The sequence below is a fragment of the Canis lupus genome, chromosome 29, assembly GCF_048164855.1.
Source record: "Canis lupus baileyi chromosome 29, mCanLup2.hap1, whole genome shotgun sequence".
NCBI lineage: Eukaryota > Metazoa > Chordata > Mammalia > Carnivora > Canidae > Canis > Canis lupus.
Window position 1 is genome coordinate 2,633,531 of NC_132866.1, and position 19,115 is coordinate 2,652,645.

General features: G+C 55.6%; 1 protein-coding gene across 14 annotated transcripts in view; it reads left to right on the forward strand.

Annotated features, from left to right (window-relative positions):
* Window positions 1-19,115, forward strand: part of EBF3 (EBF transcription factor 3) — a 117,250-nt gene that overhangs the window by 12,762 nt on the left and 85,373 nt on the right. The gene's annotated exons all lie outside the window — the stretch shown is intronic.

Genomic DNA, 19,115 nt, shown 5'->3' on the forward strand with positions numbered 1-19,115 from the left:
AGAGCATTTAGGAGGCAAACCGGGAGGAGCCGGTGGTCCTCGCTGCCTCGCGGTGCCTCGCGTCGGCCTGTGATTTCGGTTACTTTCCAGCGGTGCTGAATAATTGATCAGATCTCGAACTGACGGTGGCATCGGGAGGCACGTTGGAGGAGATGAAACTCCCACGCTCTAATGATGGAAACGGTCGTTGGCGACAGGAAGTGATTGACAAGTGGGGGTCCAGGGAGGGAGAACTCCGGGAGCTCAGGCTGGACTTGGCACGGCTTCGGGAGCTTACACTCCAGAAAATGAAAACCATGCACTCGCGCTCGCCCGCCAGAACACAAGCTCCTCTTGTTTGTTTATCTTCGTAGCAAATCTCCCAAAAATGTTTGTGGTCGAGAGTCCACATAATGAGACATTATGCCGGTGTTATTAATGCTCTCAAATAAAAATATGGCCGTAATTGAGAAAAATAAGCAGAGGAATTTTACGTGTTAAGGGTTTCTTGGGTTGTATTTTATAAGCTGCTCAGCCTTCGGGGGCGACTAGGGTTCGTTAAATCGTAGAAGCTCGAGGAGGGACTGTTTGCCAAACTATTTATTCAGAAAACAGCCCGCTATCTCTCCACGTAATAAATGCTGTAAATGTGCAGCCAATCCGAGGAGGAGCACGGCGGGGGCTGGTGCTGGGAAACTCTGACTTTGGTTGGTTTCGAGTCCCTCATTTCCCTTTCCCTTTCAAAACAAAACACATGAAAAATATCCCTGTAATTCCTTCGCTGGAAGTTGCTCAGCTAGAAAATGCTCAAAATGCACGCGGGCGGCGGGGCCGGAGTGGATGGAGCGCGGCCCGGGAAGGGCAGCGGCGCAGGGGCCGCCGCGCTTCCCCAGTAATTCGCTAGGAAATGAGTTTAACATGTGCGGAAAGGAAGGGCTCGGAGTTTGTGTTGTGGTAGGACACAGAGCCCAGGCCCCGCTGACGGAAGGAGTCGGCTCCAGCTTGTCTCTGCTGGGTGTGGAGGGGAGCCGCTCGCACATCTGGGGAGGAGGCCGCTTCGCCCAGACAGGCAGCTCCAGCCTCGCCCCTGCCTCCGCCCCCCCTCCCCTCCCCTCCCCTCCCCTCCCCCTCCTCCTCCTCCCTCCTCCCTCCGCTCTCCCCCGCCCCCTCCCTCCTCCCTCATTGCCTATATTTTTCCTTCTCCCTCTATCCCAGCAGAAAGCAGCTGGGGGCAGGGTGCCGTGTTCACACCAGACAAAACTTGGGGCCCGTGTGGGGCCCTGGAGACGTTTGCCCTTGGGATGAGGCCTTTCCACAGGGGGAAAGACCAGCCTCGACCTGCGGCCCACCGACCCCGCAAGGGCTCCGGCAGCCTTCTCCTGCAGTTTTCACTGAGACGGGAGCCTTTGCAGAAATGGCCGAGCTGGATGCTCTGGGATCCCTGAAAATTGGGTCTGGAGGCCCCCCAAGCTATGGGGCCGTCCGCCGGTGACCTCTGTACCCCACTGGCCTGGGACTCGATGACGGGCACAGGCCGGGCAGCATGTCCTCGCGGGGCGTGCGTGTGGCGGCGGGGCGGTTGGGTCACCCCGACCCCGGGCGGGGGGACGGGGCCTGCACAGAGGGTCCGCGAGGGAAGGCTGCCCCCTGTTATTTTCAGTAACGCCCAACAAAACCGACTGGCGTTGAGGAGGGGTCAGGGATGCTTCTCTCCAGGCCTGTTGAGGACGGCGTCCTCCCTGAGAATCAATCCCCTAACTTTTCTAAGACCTTTGGTGCCAGGGGGCGTGGTCTGCAGGTAACCTAAATCCCGTTCTGACCAGTTTGCACAGATGTCCTTCCCAAGCTGTCAGGGCTCAGAATCACAGAAGCTTCCAGCCCTGGAAATGACATCCCGTGGCCAGGAGGACACAAACCGAGGCCGGGGAGTAGGTGGTCACGGAGCAGGGCCACTGAATGCACCCCTGCACGGCCAACGAACCACCCAACTCGGCATTTCCTTCCATTTGATACAGATTCCAAGGAGGCCTGAGACTGCTTTTTAGAAAAATTAATAGTTTTTTTTTTTTTTTTTTTGAAGTAAGCTCTAGGCCCAACGTGGGCCTTGAACTCATAACCCTGAGATCAGGAGTCCCATGCTCTACTGACTCCAGCCAGGCGCCCCCAGACTGTAATTTTTAGAGCAGTTGGAGGTTTATAGAAACATGAGGAGGGAATGCAAAGTCCCCGTATTCCCTTTTGGTGACATCCTGTGTTGGTGAGGCGCATGGTCATAGCTGATGAGCCAACATCCACGCCTTGTAGGGAAACTGGAGCCCATAGTTTCTCCTAAGGTTCGCTCAGGGTGTTGCACATCCCAAAGGTTTTCACAAACGTGTAATGTCACGTATTCCCTGTGATAATATCCTGCAGAGTAGTTTCCGCTGTCCTGATCGTCCTCTGTGCTGCGCCCCTGTGCGCCTCCTTACAGCCCCTGGCAAACGCTCATCTTCGCACGGTCTCCGTACTTTTGCCTTTTCCAGGACGTCCTGTAGTTGGAATCATACAGAACATAGCCTTTCCAGATTAGTTTCTCTCACTTACAGGTACACATTTAAGGTTCTTCTGTGTATTATTGTGGCTTCCTGGCCACAGATGATACTTTTCGAATTTCTTTCTTTTTCCTTCTTAAAGGTTTCTGGGTGATAGTTTCCCTTTCTTTTAATGTTTTTGTGTGTTTACAGTAAGCTCCTTTACTCGTGAGCTTTTCACAGCACATAGCGTTTGGGTATTTGGATGTTTGTGGGTTTCTCATAGCTTTTAGAAGTTTGCACATTCCACCCCATTTTTTTTAAATTTTATTTTAAGCAGTTGGCTCCTTTGCAAAGAAATGCACACCGTTTACCAAGAATTTATTTAAGTGGTACGACTCCATTTTGCTTATTATTAGGCTTTTTTTTTTCTCCCCCAAGTAATACTTCTTTAGGATATTGAAATAGCACAGGCCATAAAAGGAGAATGATTAAATTATTGGAAGGCAAGTATGCTACAGTGTGGCATAAACATGGAACGAGTCCAGCATTCAGCGTAGTTGTTGGCTTTTTTGGTTTAATAAATTAAACTACAAATTTTCCTAATTGCCAAACAAAATGTTAGGCCAGCTTTAGCCATTGCTGACAGTGAAACACAGCATAAAACCTGCTGAGAGTTATATGTGGTATTTAATACGAGACAGAGCAACGAAAGGGTTTTATGGCTAAGTATGAATTCACACCCAGAGCATTTGTTTCACATTAGGAGAGGTTTGTAAATCAGATCAGTGTGCCGGGGTGGGGTGGTCCCCGGCAGCCTCTCTCCTGTCTCTCCGGCCTGATATTTGGTTATTGGAATCTCTGCCAAAGGGAGCTCCCCCGTCCATTTCCATTTTCTCAATGAAGCGATTCGTCCTCTGACATCAGGAAGATTGGGTCAGGAAATAAGTGGGGGATTGGATTAGACGTGATGCTCATCCCCACCGTCCGAGGTCATCGGCCTGATCCGGCCACCGGGCAGCAGCCATCAGTTACCGAGATGCAGGCTGCCCATCGGTCCTTGGCCGGCGGGGACCCCAGGGAAGGTGAGAAGGATCTGGGAAAGTGCTTTCAGGGGAAAAAATGGCAATAACTATCATTTATTAAATTTGACAAGCAGGTTCTAAATATAACAGCCCTTTTCCCAAAGATCATTACTTTGAACAAATAAATGAGCTATGCAAGTTAATAAACGTCCAGGTCCCCCGTCCAGAGGTGTGCCTTTGTGCAGCTCAAAAATAGACCCTGCTCTCTCCCGCTGCCCTGACCAACGGCCGATCCTCTCCCGTTCCTGCCGGTCCCCCAAAGCTTTTGTGTTGGACTTTGCGCAGAGTGTGGCGAGCCCACGCCAGTCCGAGAAAAAGGTTCTTTGCAGTAAAAATAAACTTGCCTCGGTTCAGAATAACGTGACACGTAGCTACGCCTTCTCGTTCTGAAAAGGCTCTCTCTCTCGCCCATGATGGTGACTCGAGCAAGGTCCACGAGTACGTTTAACTTTAAGAAAAAAACCGAGTTGGCTGTTACAAGTCCCGTGGTCAGAAGCGCATTTGCCGGGGTAGGGGTGTTTGTCATGGCAAGTGACTGCTGCTTATGCTCCCTAAGACCCCATTATAATTATCCCCAGCAATTAGAGCATCCAGAAGCCCCTTCCAGCCCCAAACACATTTGTTCCCATTTATTAGACTGTGAGCAGTAACTAATTTACATTGTTTCAGAGTTGTGTGTTATGGTAATTTATTGCGTGTGCTGGGGGTCAAACAGAGTTGACCAGTCGGCAGGGCAGCCCCTCGCAGGGCGAGGACGGAGGTCCAGCGACGCGAAGGCAGCGGAGCCAGGGGCACGTGATTTGAAACCTGCTACGGTCTTTTTAATCATGTTTTGATTTATTCCCTGTTACATTACTTGCTTTACTCTTGTTCCCTTTCTGTTTTTTAACAAATCAGAGCCGGCAGCAGGATTTTCTTTTTCTCCTTTCTCCTTTCTTCTTCTTCTTCTTCTTCTTTTTTTTTTTTTTTCTTTTTCCGAAGGAAATGGAAGCGATATCTTCTAACGAGTGGAAACTTTTACTAATGCCCTGAATAAAATATTTGTCAGCGGCCTCCACTAAACGTAAAAGCACTCCGCAGAGGAAACAATGCCGTAACTGTTCCCTTCTCATCATAGCAGGTTTCGTTATCAAGTCGAGGAAAAAGGCTTGTTTAGGCGAAAATAATGATCATAAATAGAGCTGTATGGTGGGGCTCGGAGGAAGTGGTGACAGTGTCTGCTATCAAGACCAGCAATTGCAAGGAAATATGAGTGTTCTGATCCAGGGAAGCAGTAATTATCTTTTTGTGAAGAATGTACAATGATGTCGGATGATGAATTGATCGCAGATTGGAAGCGTGGTTTAACTGTCATGTACAGAGATAAGAGGGAGCCCCGGGATTGCTCATCGCTTCTGCTAGTTCACAGCCAGCCAGTTTATTAGCACAAATCCCAAATGTTTAGTAAACTCATTAGGTTCCATCTAATGCTAATTTATCATCATAGATGGAACCCTAGCAGTGGAAGCCGGAGGACTGTACCGAATCCACATGATTTACGGAGCTTTCTGATCAATCACGTCCTTTGCACTGGCCATTTTTCTTCAAATGCTTTAAACGGGCCTGAGTGATCCATAGGATTAGGCCATGGCAATCGGTTAGGGTTCTCCGGAGTTATCTTTCCTGTGATGGTTATCTGAAAGGTTAAGAAATCCTATACAGTCTGACGTGGGGAGAGCTTGGGTTTTGGATTGCGGCACCATCTCCCTCCCACCTGCCTCCCCTCCCCCCCCCGCCCCCCCCTCCCCGTCCTCCCTTTCCCTTTTACAATCCAGTCACAGAGTCGAATTCAAAGAATTTCCTTGCAAAATCAGTTTACCAAGAAATGCATCATGGTACATAAATGTCAAGTACAGTTTATTCTAAACTTCAGACAGTGTTTTTCTTTTAAAAAATCAAGCTTTAAATGCCCAGTTCTCCTGACATTTTCGTACATATTCTATAGTGTTTTCGAAGAGGGTAATAACCTTTGCTTGATCCTAGGCAACAGCTGCAAAGATAATGAAATTCTTATGATATTTCACCAGGTAAAATGTGAATTGCAGAAGAAAAGCTATTGAATTTTTATGGATCTTAATCGCATAAAATGAGATTCATGGGGCATACATATAACTATACTCGGCGGACCAGCGGCTGCACTTGCAGGGAGGACTCGCTGTGCGGCGCGAGGGGCGCTCCAGCTTCCGCTAGGAAAACGCTCCCCAAACGCTGCCTTCAGCTCGCCCTAAGAGTGATAATGAAATATGACAGAAATTTCCTTGTGCTGGATCAGTGGCAAGAGAGGTCCTGCACGGCCTATATTAATTCATCTGACTTATGTTCCAGGTCTTGATTTACCTTATGATTAAAAACTTGTGCAGGTTTGCTCACCAATTGAAATCAGATCTCATCTGCAGCCTAGTGATATTGATCCCTATTTAACATCAAGGCTCAGAATTGATTGGCATTGATTAACAATAAAAATGCTCTCCTCCATGTCCAGCCACCAAGCCAATATTCTGAAGGAAGTGCACTGTGGTGTTCTCCTCATTGACCAATCTGAAAAGAGAAATGGCCCCACCCGCACATAAACAATATATTTTAATGTTATTGTAACTGGATGCCGGACCGGCAGTGCAAATTGATTTTATTCTTGTTGTATAAGATAAATATCTTTAATAAAATTCTCATTTTATTTAGGATTTTACAGGAATAACTTGATTACTAGAATAGTGATATTTTTCCTTCTCCCACGGTGTAAAAAATGGATTAAAACATAAAGGCTATAATAACATAACACTAGAGGTGAAATGTTAATCAACTCAGAAATCACGCACAGGGCGGGAAAGTCGGGGGGTGGGGGGCATATTTCACCCGTGGAGACACACGCGGCACTTTGCGTGCTGCTGGTTTTACTGAGCGTTTTACAGTTTGGGCCGGGCCCACCCAGCCCACGACGGTCGGGTGCTGAAGGCCAGCTTCCCTCTGTAACGTCGCGTGACCATATGGTTCCAGGGAGCGCAGACGGAACAACTGCTCAACAGGATCTAACCCGAGAGCCTGGAAGAGGCTGTCTGTTTGTTTCTGTTTTGTTTTCACTAGCTAGAGTAGATGCAGCCTGTCAAGAGAATTTCTGACAATTCTCTTAACTAATGGCAGAGGGAGAAGAGAACGTGTTAAGGAAAATCAAGGTGAGAAATCTTGCAAAACTTCTGGTACTAGGCTGGGGGGACCCGTCTTGTCCCTCAGCCCGACTGGTAACCCCGACTGGTAACTCGGGTGCGCCGTTGGTGCTCATCCTTCGCGTCCAAGTGCGCTGGAGGCCAGGTCCAGCTGAAAGAAATTATCCAATCTCTAACATCCAGAAGTTTACAGTTATATAATGATGGAGAAAACCACAAATCCCAAGGGATGTCAAATTTTAAAGATACTTTTAAAATGAAATTATCCAACCAAGCCTATAAGGCAACCTTCTTGTACTTAAGACCAGAACGACAATCTGGAATTAATTTTTTTTGTGATAGGGCAAATCCAATTTGCTTCTTTAACTGTTGATTAAGGAATCAGTTCTACAAGGCTGTGCCCTGTAAGTATTTGCTGTTTATTTGTCTGTGGAGAGCCGCTGGCATCCCCTCCGACTGGGAACGCGGGGCAGGCATGGCCTAACGAAGCGCCGCCTGGCAGCGCGGATGCCCCGACTGGCCTTGTTCGTGCGCGAGAGGTAGTTGGCCTTCCGAGCAGCCAGGGGAGGGTCACACGCTCACCTCCCGTCACGCAGGCAGAGCGGTTGCGAACCGTGGACCAAGTCGGTCCTATCTGCAGCCTCTCTACTGGAATCTGGAGGAGAGCATCCATCAGAAGTCAATAAATACGTAAATACCTTAAGTTAGAATGTGTCTTACGCTAAGGTCCGCTGAATTAACGTCAGAGGGTGGTCTGGCATCTGGGACACCGAGGTAGCTGGTTTCAGGACAAATGCCTGTTATGGAGCATTTGGCCCAAAAGCTCCCCCCCCCCCGCATTTAAATTTGTAGGGGAGGAGCTTTGGTTGTAAATATTTAATACGACGTTTCATTGATTTCATTTAAAACAAAGATGTTACCAAAGATATGTTTAAGTGCAGTCGCCAGGTTTGTCAACAGGCAAGCGTTGTTTAGAAGAAATGTTATTCTTACACACTTAAAAAAGCAGAGGTGACATCTCTGCAGTGCTCCCCATTTGGATGAGCTAGCCTCCCCTGAACCCCCCCCCCGCCCCGGCCCCCTGCCCCGGGGGAGGCCCCCAGGGCCTGCATGATCTGTTCTGCTGGTTGATTTGACCCGTAGACTCTGGAACTCCTGAGTCCCCCCCACCGCTGTCCTGCATGCTCTGAGATGTCCTTGCAGGCCTGCGGCCGCTGGGAGCTCTAAAAAGGGACCAGCAGCAACCTAGGTGTGTTTTATTTGGAAGTCACCTACCTGGAGCATTTCCCACCAGCATCAGTGAGAAGTGCCTTCCTGTTGTTGTGACTTCGGAGCGATTATTTTCGTCACCGTATCTTAGATTGCCGTCCCAGGACAGAAGCCCATGGGACTGAAGAAGCGGCCTCCCCTCCAACCGCCCCCGCACCCCACCCCCCTGGGTCCGTGTGTTCCCTGTTGGGGGGCTGTTCTTAAAAATCACTCAGTGTCCACAGTCCACAAAGCTGTAAATCCCACCAAAATACAGCCACGTTTGTATCTTCCTAAAAGTTGCTGTAAATGAAAAGCAATCAACGTGGAAGGAACTGTGGTTAGCAGGGGGAGGCCGGGGCAGGCCCGTGTGCCTGGATGTGGGGCCAGGCTCCCCTAATGGCTGGAAGGACTGGGATGTGGACCTGGGGCACTGTTTTGCATCCGTGGCCTCCCTCCCTGCCTAGCTGCTGGGTCCTGTGCGTCTGTCCCACGGAGCTCCCCCTACATCTGGACGGGGCCCTGCTCTGCACCTGGCCCTGGGATGACCCAGCCAATGTCTGCCCCTGGCCTGTGCGGCTTTTGACTTCTGCAGAGCCCCTAGTTGGTGCCTCCGCCAGGTCCTATCCCCTGGTTGGTGCCTCCACCAGGTCCTATCCCTGTCCCCATCCAGGAATCCTCCTGAAGGGCAGCCGACCCTGTAACCCCAGGTCACGGCGCTCCAAGCACTGCTGTGTCCACTTGCTACTCCCCCTGATGTGGGCCCTCCAGAGCGGATCCTGTTCACCCTCTGTTCTCGCTCCCCTCCTCCCATGCGTGGCCGCAACCGCTGCAGCTGCATGACCTCTGGGGTGTGGAGGCGTCCCTCCCTGTGTCTGCTTTTGGAAACCTTGCTGTCCCTTAGGCCCGTTTCGGACTCTGTGTCCCGAGAGCCCCATGGCTGTGGACCAAGCCACCCTTCTTCTCATTCACCATCGGGCCTGAGGGGCTGGCGCCATTCCTGGGTGCTGACATTCTAGAAGCAGGGGTGCGGCCCGAGGCCCCCACGGGCCTCAGGAGAGGCGGCTGGGCTCGCTCCGTCTGGGCACTTGGTGCTCGGCAGCTCATGTGTGATGACGGAGGCAGGACAGATATGTGTGTTGTCCCCACCACGTGTTCTGAGCGAGGGCCCGGAGCCCCAACCTGGCTCGTCCTGACACCCTCCGCTGCCCTGTAAGCTGATACTCCTGCTAAGTCTCACTAAGCCACCACCAGGTTCTTTCATCCTTCCAACTTGACGCCTGCCAGCAGGCTGAACTTAGTGGTTGCTTATCTCATCTCAACCTACCTATGGAGGTAGGATGTTTTGCTTGCCTAATTTAATACACGGACGTGTTTGCCTGCTTTGTTACCCACTTTCCAAGAGTGATTCCAGGGAGCAGATGGGCTCTTTCCCTGCCCTGTGGATGTGGCCTGCTCCTTCCCGGGGAGGCCCTAGACCAAGGGCCCCAGGGGGCTGCTTCCTGCGGCCTGCCTTGGGCGCCTGGGCCTGCAGGGACCAGGGTGGCATCAGAGACCATCCTGGTGGGAGGCGGGTGTGTCCCTTGGCTCTTCATGGGCCACCCGTTGTTGGGGACGAGGCCCTGAGACCTTCCTGCATGTGGCCGGATGGGGCCAGGCCGTGTCTCCCACCCCCTTGCCTGCCCTGGCCCATCTCAGAAAGCGCGAGGAGGAGGACGGGGCGGCCACCCCGTTGTGACGATCCTGACACCACCAAGAAAGCAACCGCAGCTCCCATGTTCTATGTGTTCTCTAAGTGCTAATGCCTCCGACAGCCCCGGGCCGACGAGAATGCGGCAATTCCTCAGGATTGGGGACACGGAGAAGCTTCCCTGGGTCACTCAGCCGGGCAGGGGTGCAGCAGGGATTTGAACCCAGGCCATCGGGACCTCTTTTTTCCCTCACCCCTCCATGCCGGGGCGCCCAGGACCTCACACCCGGGGTGGCTCATGTGCCAGCGGCCTGGGGGCCTCGCGCTGGGCAGCGGGTGCGACGGGTGAGCCGCTCTCTGCCTCCCTGGAAGGCGAGGGCTTTTGTGATGACATCTCACACCCAGGAAGACTGGGGTGGGGGGTGAGGGCTGCGTGTGACGTGCAGGTGTGCATGCGTGTGCACAGGACAGCCCTGGCGTCTGCGTGGCACTTCGTGCGGACGAGGGCGCGTGTCTGCACGTGGGGGTCAGTTCGGGGCTGACGGCGCATTGAGCGCTTGGGCCCCCGTTGGTGTGGAAGCAGCGCGTGTCCAGAGCTCCGCCCGCGGGGAGGGACGACGGCCGGGGCGCGGGGGGCCTGTGCCCTAGGACCCTGGCGCCTGTGGTCGGCGCGCGTATTCGGAGGAGCTGCTTACTCGGAAGCGCAGCTGCGGCGTCGGAGCCGTTCTTGGCCTGTAAAGACGTCGGCCTGGTCCGCGTCAGCCTGTGTGGCCCAAGTTTGCCGCCGCCGCACTCGGATGTCTCGCCCCACGAGGGGTTCTAATCCCATTTATCAGCGAGAAGTCCTGCCAGGGTTTCAGGGCGATTAGGGACAAATCCAGAGGTGCGACGCTGGCGGCCGGGGCGGCGGGCGCAGGAGCGCGGATACCGCAGGGCCCTTGGCTGCTGCTGCGGCCTGCATTCCCCGGGAGCCGCCGTCTCACCGGGTTTGGCCAAACAAACCAACCCAAACCCGCAGCAAGAAGCACGTCTCCCCGTGATCCCTGCGGGGCGAGAACGTGACCGCGCGGGGGCCTCCCCTACGTCGGCGGCCCCTGTGATGTCATCACCGCGGTTTCTCCTTCTGACGGAGCCTCAAGTCGTTGATGTGGATTTACGTCGTGGCACTGCCCTTAGCCAGTTCTCGGCGTGTCCTCAGGCCTTGAGAGGGGACAGGAAGGCCGCCGCCCTGGGGAGGGGCCGGGTGGGGGACAGTGAGGACAGCCCGTCCTGCGGGCTCCTTCCCCCGGGACGCCGGCCCGCCCGTGGCTTTGTTCCTTCTCTGCCCCTGCGCAGGCCAGGCCCTTCCCCAGCGTCCGTGCTGCCTTCTGGGTGGGTGACATGATCCGTTTCAGAAGCGTAGTGACCGTGAGTGTCCAAAGTTATTTTGTGCAGCGGAGAGGCTGTGGCATTCCATGTGAAGGAGAGACACAAAGAGGCCTTGTTTGTTTGGGACAGGTCAGAGGTTCAAGGAGGCTTTGAAAGGATCAAGTTGGGATAATTGAGTTATCAGATGCCAACTGTCCGCTTCCGTGAGCTCACGTCTTCATCCCCTGTCAGTGTGATGGGATCCAGAAGGCTGGCCCGTGGGTGCGCCCTGGTTCTACCCCCAGAGCTCTGCTCCCGCCCCAGGTTGGCTTCAGGAGCCGTGAGGGTCCTAGGAACGTCTTGCTGCCGCCGCCGCCGCCTCCTCCTCCTCCTCCTCCTCCTCCTCCTTCCTGACTCAGTGGTCTTCACGAACTTGATGAGAGGGAGCACTCTGGTCCTCCAAGTGTCAGCCCTCCCTCTCGGGCGCCGCCTGGTGAAGATGGCCCCTCACCTGCCGCCAGGTGGCCGTTGCCCTACCTCCTGGTGCTGCCTGCCCGAAAGTCTCATCGTGTCCTTCTTTCCCCACCAAGTTTTTTTTTTTTTTTTAAAAAAACAACTGGCTGGTTTTCCTTCTAGAAAGGGGTGCTGGATGTTTACTGGAGGGCCTCCCTCGGAAAGCCGCGTGCAGGACACCAGGGCGCCCTCTTGGAGCAGCCTCCAGCAGAAAACGTGTCCCCAGTTGGGGGGGTGGTGGTGGTGGAGGAGGAGGTTCTGTTGGTTTTCCTGAAGGATGTTTACGTGTTGACATACATTTATTTATTTATTTATTCATTCATTCATTCATTCATTCACAATAGACAGAGGCAGAGACACAGGCAGAGGGAGAAGCAGGCTCTATGCTGGGAGCATGATGCAGAACTCGATCCCAGGACCCCAGGATCGCACCCTGGGCCAAAGGCAGGGGCTAAACCGCTGAGCCACCCAGGGATTCCCACGTGTTGACTTCTTTATGGTGCATGTGATTCTGGGGCGCTGCGACATGTATGATCCAAAGCTCAATAGCTCATGCTACTTTTAAGTGTTTTGACTCGTATGTTTAATCAAAATTGGTCCCTGCACTCACTTAAGAGACCATAACATTATTTAGGAAAAGGGTGATTTTTTTTATCACGCTTCACCTTTTTTTTTTTATTTTTTATTCTTTTTTAAATTTTTTTAAAATTTATTTATGATAGGCACGCAGTGAGAGAGAGAGAGGCAGAGACACAGGCAGAGGGAGAGGCAGGCTCCATGCACCAGGAGCCCGACGCGGGATTCGATCCTGGGTCTCCAGGATCGTGCCCTGGGCCAAAGGCAGGCGCCAAACCGCTGCGCCACCCAGGGATCCCTTTTTTTTTTTTTTTATTTTTTAAAGACTATTTATTTATTCACGGGAGACAGAGAGGCCGAGGCAGAGACACAGGCAGAGGGAGAAGCAGACTCCCTGCAGAGAGCCCCATGTGGGACTTGATTTCACTGGGAGCCCCTGTGGTTTCACTTGCAAACCTGGTAACCCCAGTCTGGGTAGGGTCCAGGAGCAGCGGGCTCTGCATCTATGGGATGGTGCTCTCTGGAACCCTGAAACTGTGCAGGGGAGGTGGAGGGTCAGAGAGGCTGGTGCTGGCCCCGGTATCACGCCCTGAGCCAAAGGCAGATGCTCGACCACTGAGCCACCCAGGCGTCCTGCGCTTTACCTTTTAGAGGCTGAGATGTTAAAAGATGCTGGACTGAAGTGTTTCCCCTGGGGATCCCTCAGGAATTAGGTGTGGCGTGACTGATCACGGTGGCTCCTGTTGGCTGGCCTGGGGGTGGGCAGTGGTGGGGGGAGACGGTCTCTGCTGGACCCTGCCTGTGACCCAGACCCTGTGCAGGCACAGACGAGGCCCGGGGCCACCCAGGACACAAGGGACAGGTGGTCTTTCTCGTCCCCAGGACACCCAGGTGAGGTGCAACCCTGGGCACATGGGAAGCCCCTCGGTGCACACGTGCCCGTGTGGATGAGCACGTGTGGGCTCCAGCAGGTGGCAGGCACGTGGGTTTGCCACGGTCCCGATGTGTCTGAAGCTGGGAAATGGGACACAGGAGTCCTCATTTTTCTTGCTCTTGTCCATCGGTCTCTTCTGCTTTGGGTCCCCTGGGACCCCCCCCCCCGCCCCCCTGCCGTCCCAGAGCAGGGAAGGAAGCTTGTCTGGATCCGGGGTGCCCAGCCACCCACCCTTCCACCGTGTGTGCTGCAGGAGCCTCTGACCTGCCACTCAAACTGAGGGCGCTCTGCAGCTTTGGGGCTCAAGGCCTTGTCGTGTCCTGGGTGCAAGCACCCTGCTGCTTGGGGGCATCTCCCTGGTCGTGGGATCCCACGTGTAGGTCGGGGCTCGTTAGCTGGGAAGCGTGGCCAGGACTGCCGTCTCCAGTTTCCAGGGACTCTGTGTGCTTCCTGGTGCAGGTGCTGACCTTGGGGCGCCTGTCCCCAGCCCGCAGCGTGGACCTGTGTGCCTCAGAGCTGCGCGGAGCCCGGCCCTAGAAGGGTCCCAGGGCCCAGCCTTCTATAAGGTTAGGGATTCCCCTGGCGGAGTCGGCACTCCTGCCCCCTCCCCCAGTCCTGTGTGTTCTTGTGGGACGTGTGCCCCCACCCCAACCTTGGTGCGTGGAGCCTCCCGGCCCACACGTGCCCCCCACCTCCTTTTCCTCTCACTGCTCTGCCCTCTGAGCTGTAGACCCTGTCACCAGAGAGAGGCAACCCCCAGACCCTCCCTGCCCCTCGGGAAGATCTCAGGTGTGCGTGGCAGGACGGGAGCGTGGGCAGAGCCCGGGTCTTGTCTGTTTCCACCTGGTGGGAGCTGGTGACCTGGGACTGGTCCTGGCCTCCTCCCCTCTAGGGAGTGTCGTGTGGCTTCACTGAAGAGAAAGGACTCGACCAACAGGGGCTACGGTTGTCGGTCTGCGGCGTCTTTAATTCCACAGCAGAGTGCTGCGACTTTATAACTCTTAATTCCTGCAGGAGACTGTGCTGCATGGTCCCCGGGGCTCCGCAGCTGCTGTCCAGCCGGCCTGGGGCACCGGCTGCCTGGGGGCCCGATGGAGGAGGAGGGGTTGCTGGGGCACTGAGGGGTTCTGTGGGGCCCACCCTGCCTGGGGCTGGTCTGGGCCTCCCCCTTGGACCTCTGTCCGTGTTCCGGGCTCTCCACTCTCCCCGGGGCCCCTAGGTACAGCTGGCAGAGTGACGTGGGTGCTGGGCTCTGGGGTGCACGGCCTCTGAGGCCCCTGTGGCAGTGACCCCCTGTGTGCGGATCCGGCCTCTGGACGCGTCTGTACTGTCGGATGACGTGCCACCATGGCCATGCTCCTGTTAGAAGCAGTGGCTGCAAACTGTCCGTGCCAGGCGCCGTGGCCTGGTTAGGAGGTGTTGCTGGCCTTCTGCATGTCAGCCCTGTGGGGGGCACCTGTCTAACCCCCCTTGAGCCCCTGCCTTGTATTGAATTGTGGGGCCAGTTCTGGGGTCCAGAGCCCCTCGGGCACGGGCTCCTCTTGTGCCCTCAAGGAGATCCCTGTTGGCTGGAGTTCACAGCAGCAGCAGAGGTGCTCACCTGGGTCTGGGATGATGGCACCGGGTCCCCCTCCCACTCCAAGCCAGGCACCGCGGGACCCATCGTCCCCACCTGACAGCTGAGAGGGTCTCAGGTGGCTCATCAGGGGCAGATGTGCACCTGCTACGTGACTCCACTCTGGGTGCTGGGTCGGCAGTTGCAGGGAACCCTCTAGAATCTCCCCTGTGCTGTTTCCCTGTTCCTGCTCCCTGGGTCGGGTGCTCCGAAGAAGACCGTCCAGATTCCTGGGCCCCCCACATTCTGATTAGAGCACCACACGCAGCTGTTGAAGGCGAGGATGTCATCCCTCCCGATCCAGACCTGGTGCGCCAAGTTCCAGAGGGCTCCAGAAGGTTACAGAAGGTTCCAGAGGCCAGGCTTTGCATGAGGGATGATGAGGATGGGGCTTCTGCGAGGGCGAGCCGTGGGGTCCTCATGCCCAGCCGTGCGTCCTGGCCTTAGGAGGGGCGGCTAAGAGCAGAGTGTGGAACTTGTGCCGCCTTACTTGGCGCCTGTGGAATCACTCACCTTGCTCACAGCCTCCAGGCTTCAAATCCCGGGGAACAGGCAGATTGGAGGCAAATGATGGGGAGTGAGCGTACACACTCCCCGCCCAGCCCTGAGCTGCCGCTTAATAGTATGCAAATGAGCCATCAAACAGTCACCCAGCGCGGAGGGCCCTGCGTGCTGCCAGGGGCCGCAGTTAGAGACGGCGTTATTTACACAGCACCTACTGTCTACGAGGGGCAGCTGCAAACTCGAGAGATGACCCCTGCCCCCCGGGGAGCCCAAGGCCTCCTCAGGGATGGGGTCTGCTCTGAGCCCCTTGGCGAGCCCATGAGGAAGTGGTGCTGCTGCCTGGGGATGGCCTCTCAGGCCTTGAGGGGCGGAGGCGACTTTGCGAGGTGGAGAGAAGGAGGTGCCTTTAGGGAGTGAGAGGAGCCTGGCTGGGGCCACAGTCAGGGCCGGGGTTGCCCTGCAAAACACAGGACACAGGTTTTAGGATAAGTATATCCCAAGTGTTGCATGAGCTATACTTACCCTAAAACCTTAGTCCCTGCTTGTGTGAAAGGCGGATTTCACTGGGAGCCCCTGTGGTTTCACTTGCAAACCTGGTAACCCCAGTCCGGGTAGGGTCCAGGAGCAGCGGGCTCTGCATCTATGGGATGGTGCTCTCTGGAACCCTGAAACTGTGCAGGGGAGGTGGAGGGTCAGAGAGGCTGGTGCTGGCCCACTGGGCAGATCAGGCCCAGAAGCGCAGGCGCAGCCCAGGGGTTGGCACTGCGTGGGATGGCGTGCCCGGCTGTCCACACTCGCCCTCTCCCGGAGGGCTCTGACCTCGCTGGAGGGCATAGTAGGGCCCCACTGGGGTCTGGGTGGTGAAGCGAACAGAGGCAATACATGGAGATGTTGGGGTCTCAATGAAAATACATACCACGCCCCCCCATCCCCAGTTGGGCCTGCAGAATTCCATCGGGGCTGGGACCAGGAGCCCCACTTGCTCACTTGGGTCCGCTTGTCCCCCGGTGGCTTCTGAGGGTCTCAAGACCCTTTTTCCTTCTTTTGTATGTAAGGGAATCGCTTTGACTCTGCAATCGAATGCCATCCGCAGTGCCGTGCGCGCTGGTTTTGGTCGCTCAAGTATTTCTCAGCACCGTCCGCCTGCATTTTCGGAGCCCCCCACGGTGCCCTGCATCCCCTCTCGCTTTGCCCCGTGCCAGCTCCCTGCACCCCCGCGGGGGACCCGGAGCCTCCTCCCGGGGGCCCCCGTGAGGCCTTGTCTGTGGCTCCTCTCGTGCCAGAGTTCGCCTGTGCTCCGAAGTGGCTTGCCGAGAGGCAGATAATGATCACCACGGCGGACTCGGGACTGACCCGCCTCCGCCTCCGTGAATCAGGCTGATTCCAAGCGAATGAGATTTTAATCACCTGTCACTGCCGCCCGCACTTTCTCTATATTTATGATAATTTTTTGGGGTCTTTTTATTGAAATCAGTGTTGACTGAATCAAGTAATCCTGATTAGCAATCTTACTGTACCCAGTCAAGAGTGAAATGCATCCCAGCCCTGTTGGTACACTGAGCATTCTGAAATTGAAAAAAGGAAAAAAAAAGAAAGAAAGAGGGAAAAAAAAGCCCTCCGAAATAGGTGAAGTTTGTTTATCTTGGTGATGGGCGCGGATGGGGGCCTGTGAAGGTGGCGACTGTTTTTAATTGTTCTCGTAAACCCGCGCAGTAGCCGGGCCTCCTGCCTGGAGTGGGAACATCCCGGCTGGATGATCTAGTTATCCGGTTTCTTTGACTTCATGGTGTTGGACAAATGATGGCTGACCTGATTTTAGTTGGTTTCTGTGGGTCGAGACGTGGAATTTGCAAGCACAGGAATCAAGCGGTGGGCAACGCGTCCTTCCTGGGGAAGACTTGGCGGGAGCGCCCGGCCGCGCCGCCTCCCCGCCTCCCCGCGGCCCGCTCACCGTATCAGCCTTGGAGGTGGTGATGTATTGATCTTTTAGGCAATGGAAGTAAACTGTGAAGGTGACAAATAAATACAAGCTTTGAAAGCGCTCCTCTAGTTTCTCCGAGAGGGAGCGATCGATCACGAAGTGGCACTATCCGAGACGGAGAGGGTGCGTCCTCCCCGACACAACAGGCAAGTGGCCCTCCTCTGGGCTCCCGGACGGTGGGCGGGTGCTGCCACCGGGCAGGAGGACCAGCTGCTCGGGGACTGTTCCCAAACGACGGGGCTTTCCTCCTTGCGGGTCTGTATTCCGTGTGTTCGGCGGAGGATGCCCCACTGTGAGAAGCGGTTACCCCCTGGGGCCCCTGTCCTATAGAAGCGAAGGTGAGGCCTGCTTCCGAGGGCTCGCCTACAAAGTCAGATGACTTCCCAGGTCCCGACGGAGCACACCTGTCTGCCTGCCTGGCCGCCCGCGGGTAGCCGGCTTCCTTCCACGCTGCCCTCGCCTCTGCCCACCCCCCAGCCCGGGCCCAGTGAAGGTCAGCCCCTCGTCCTTCTGGCACCGGGAGTGGGGGACACTGTTTCTTCCCCTGGCAGGTCAGCTGCCCCTGGGCCCTAGACACGGGTCTGTCCACTGCAGAGGACACCTGGGTCTTGGCGTGGTCGCCTCTGAAGACCACTGTGCTTCTTGGGTGGTGGAGAGGGAAACCCTGGCCCCGAACCCTGGGGGCCCCAGAGCCCCAGCCGTACGCTGCTAGGGTAGGGAGCTCGCAGTGGGGCAGGAGAATCCCCCGCTGGCTTGTGTGGTGGGTCGGGGGTTGGGGGGGCGAGTAGAGCACGTGGCAGTTCAGGTAGCTTGTGGCCGGCAGGTATAGCTCTGGGAACGGAGCAGCCTGGCCGAGGCCGAGGCCGTCAGGGGGCCCAGATGTGTTCTGTGGCCAAGGCTGGTAGAGCAGGGGTGAGAACAGGCATCCCGTTTAAAAGAACTCAGGCTAAAAACAAAATAATAATAATAAAAAATAAATAAAAAACTCAGGCCGTGTTCCCGATCGTCGGTTCTGCGTCAGGCATCAGAGTAGCCCCCGGCGTGAGGGAGGCTCAGACCATGGCCCTGCCCTCCTGCAACTCACAGCCCAGGGCAGGTGGCTCAGCACGTGGGGGTATTAGGTATATGCCACTTCGGGGCCCACGTCTCCCAAGAGGTGGCCAGCAACGTCCCCACACCCAGGACACTGTGGCGTGCAGTGCTGGGGTCCACCCTGGCCATCGGGCTCTGCACTGTGCTTGGCACAGCCTCACAGCCTCCCACCTCTCCTTCCGAGGGGTGGTCCCTAAGTGCACGTGGCTTCCGGGAGAACATCAGGGCCCCGTCACGGCCTTCCATCAAAGGGTGTCCCTAAGACGTCACCTTCCCGGCTTTTCTTTAAATGCTCTTCTGTCCGAGGCAAAGAAAACACAAACCCCTAGTTGTATGGGCTCTTGATTTTTATGAGATCTTAGCAAACTCTGAGTCAGGCAAAGCCTCTTCTTGCGGCAAGAAGAAGCTGCTCTGCGTTGCGCGTGTGTTGTGAGGACACCACACTGAACCCGGTCACGGTGCTCGGTGACCCTCGTTCGTGGGATAAAGCGTGGCGCTCAGGGTCTGGCAGGGCCACCGTGGACCCGCGTCCAGGGTCCGTGCACCCGCTGTGTAGCTGATTTTGGAGTGTTTTGCTTCACGTTCAGTTCCCAGCTTGTGCCGGTTAGCTCCTCGTCACCAGGTCCGCACGATGCGTATTTAGAGGCCCGTTCTCTTGCAGATGTTTGCGTAGCACCGAGTGCCACCGCCTTCGTCCCCGCTCTCTCCCGGCTGGGTTCCTGCTAAATAGAGTCATTTCACGGAATAGAGGCATCCTGTCTCTGCGGAGACTGGGGACAGCCCAGGGGTCCCTGCGCAGGATGCACGGGGGGCTCCACCTGCACGGCCCCTCGGACTCAGG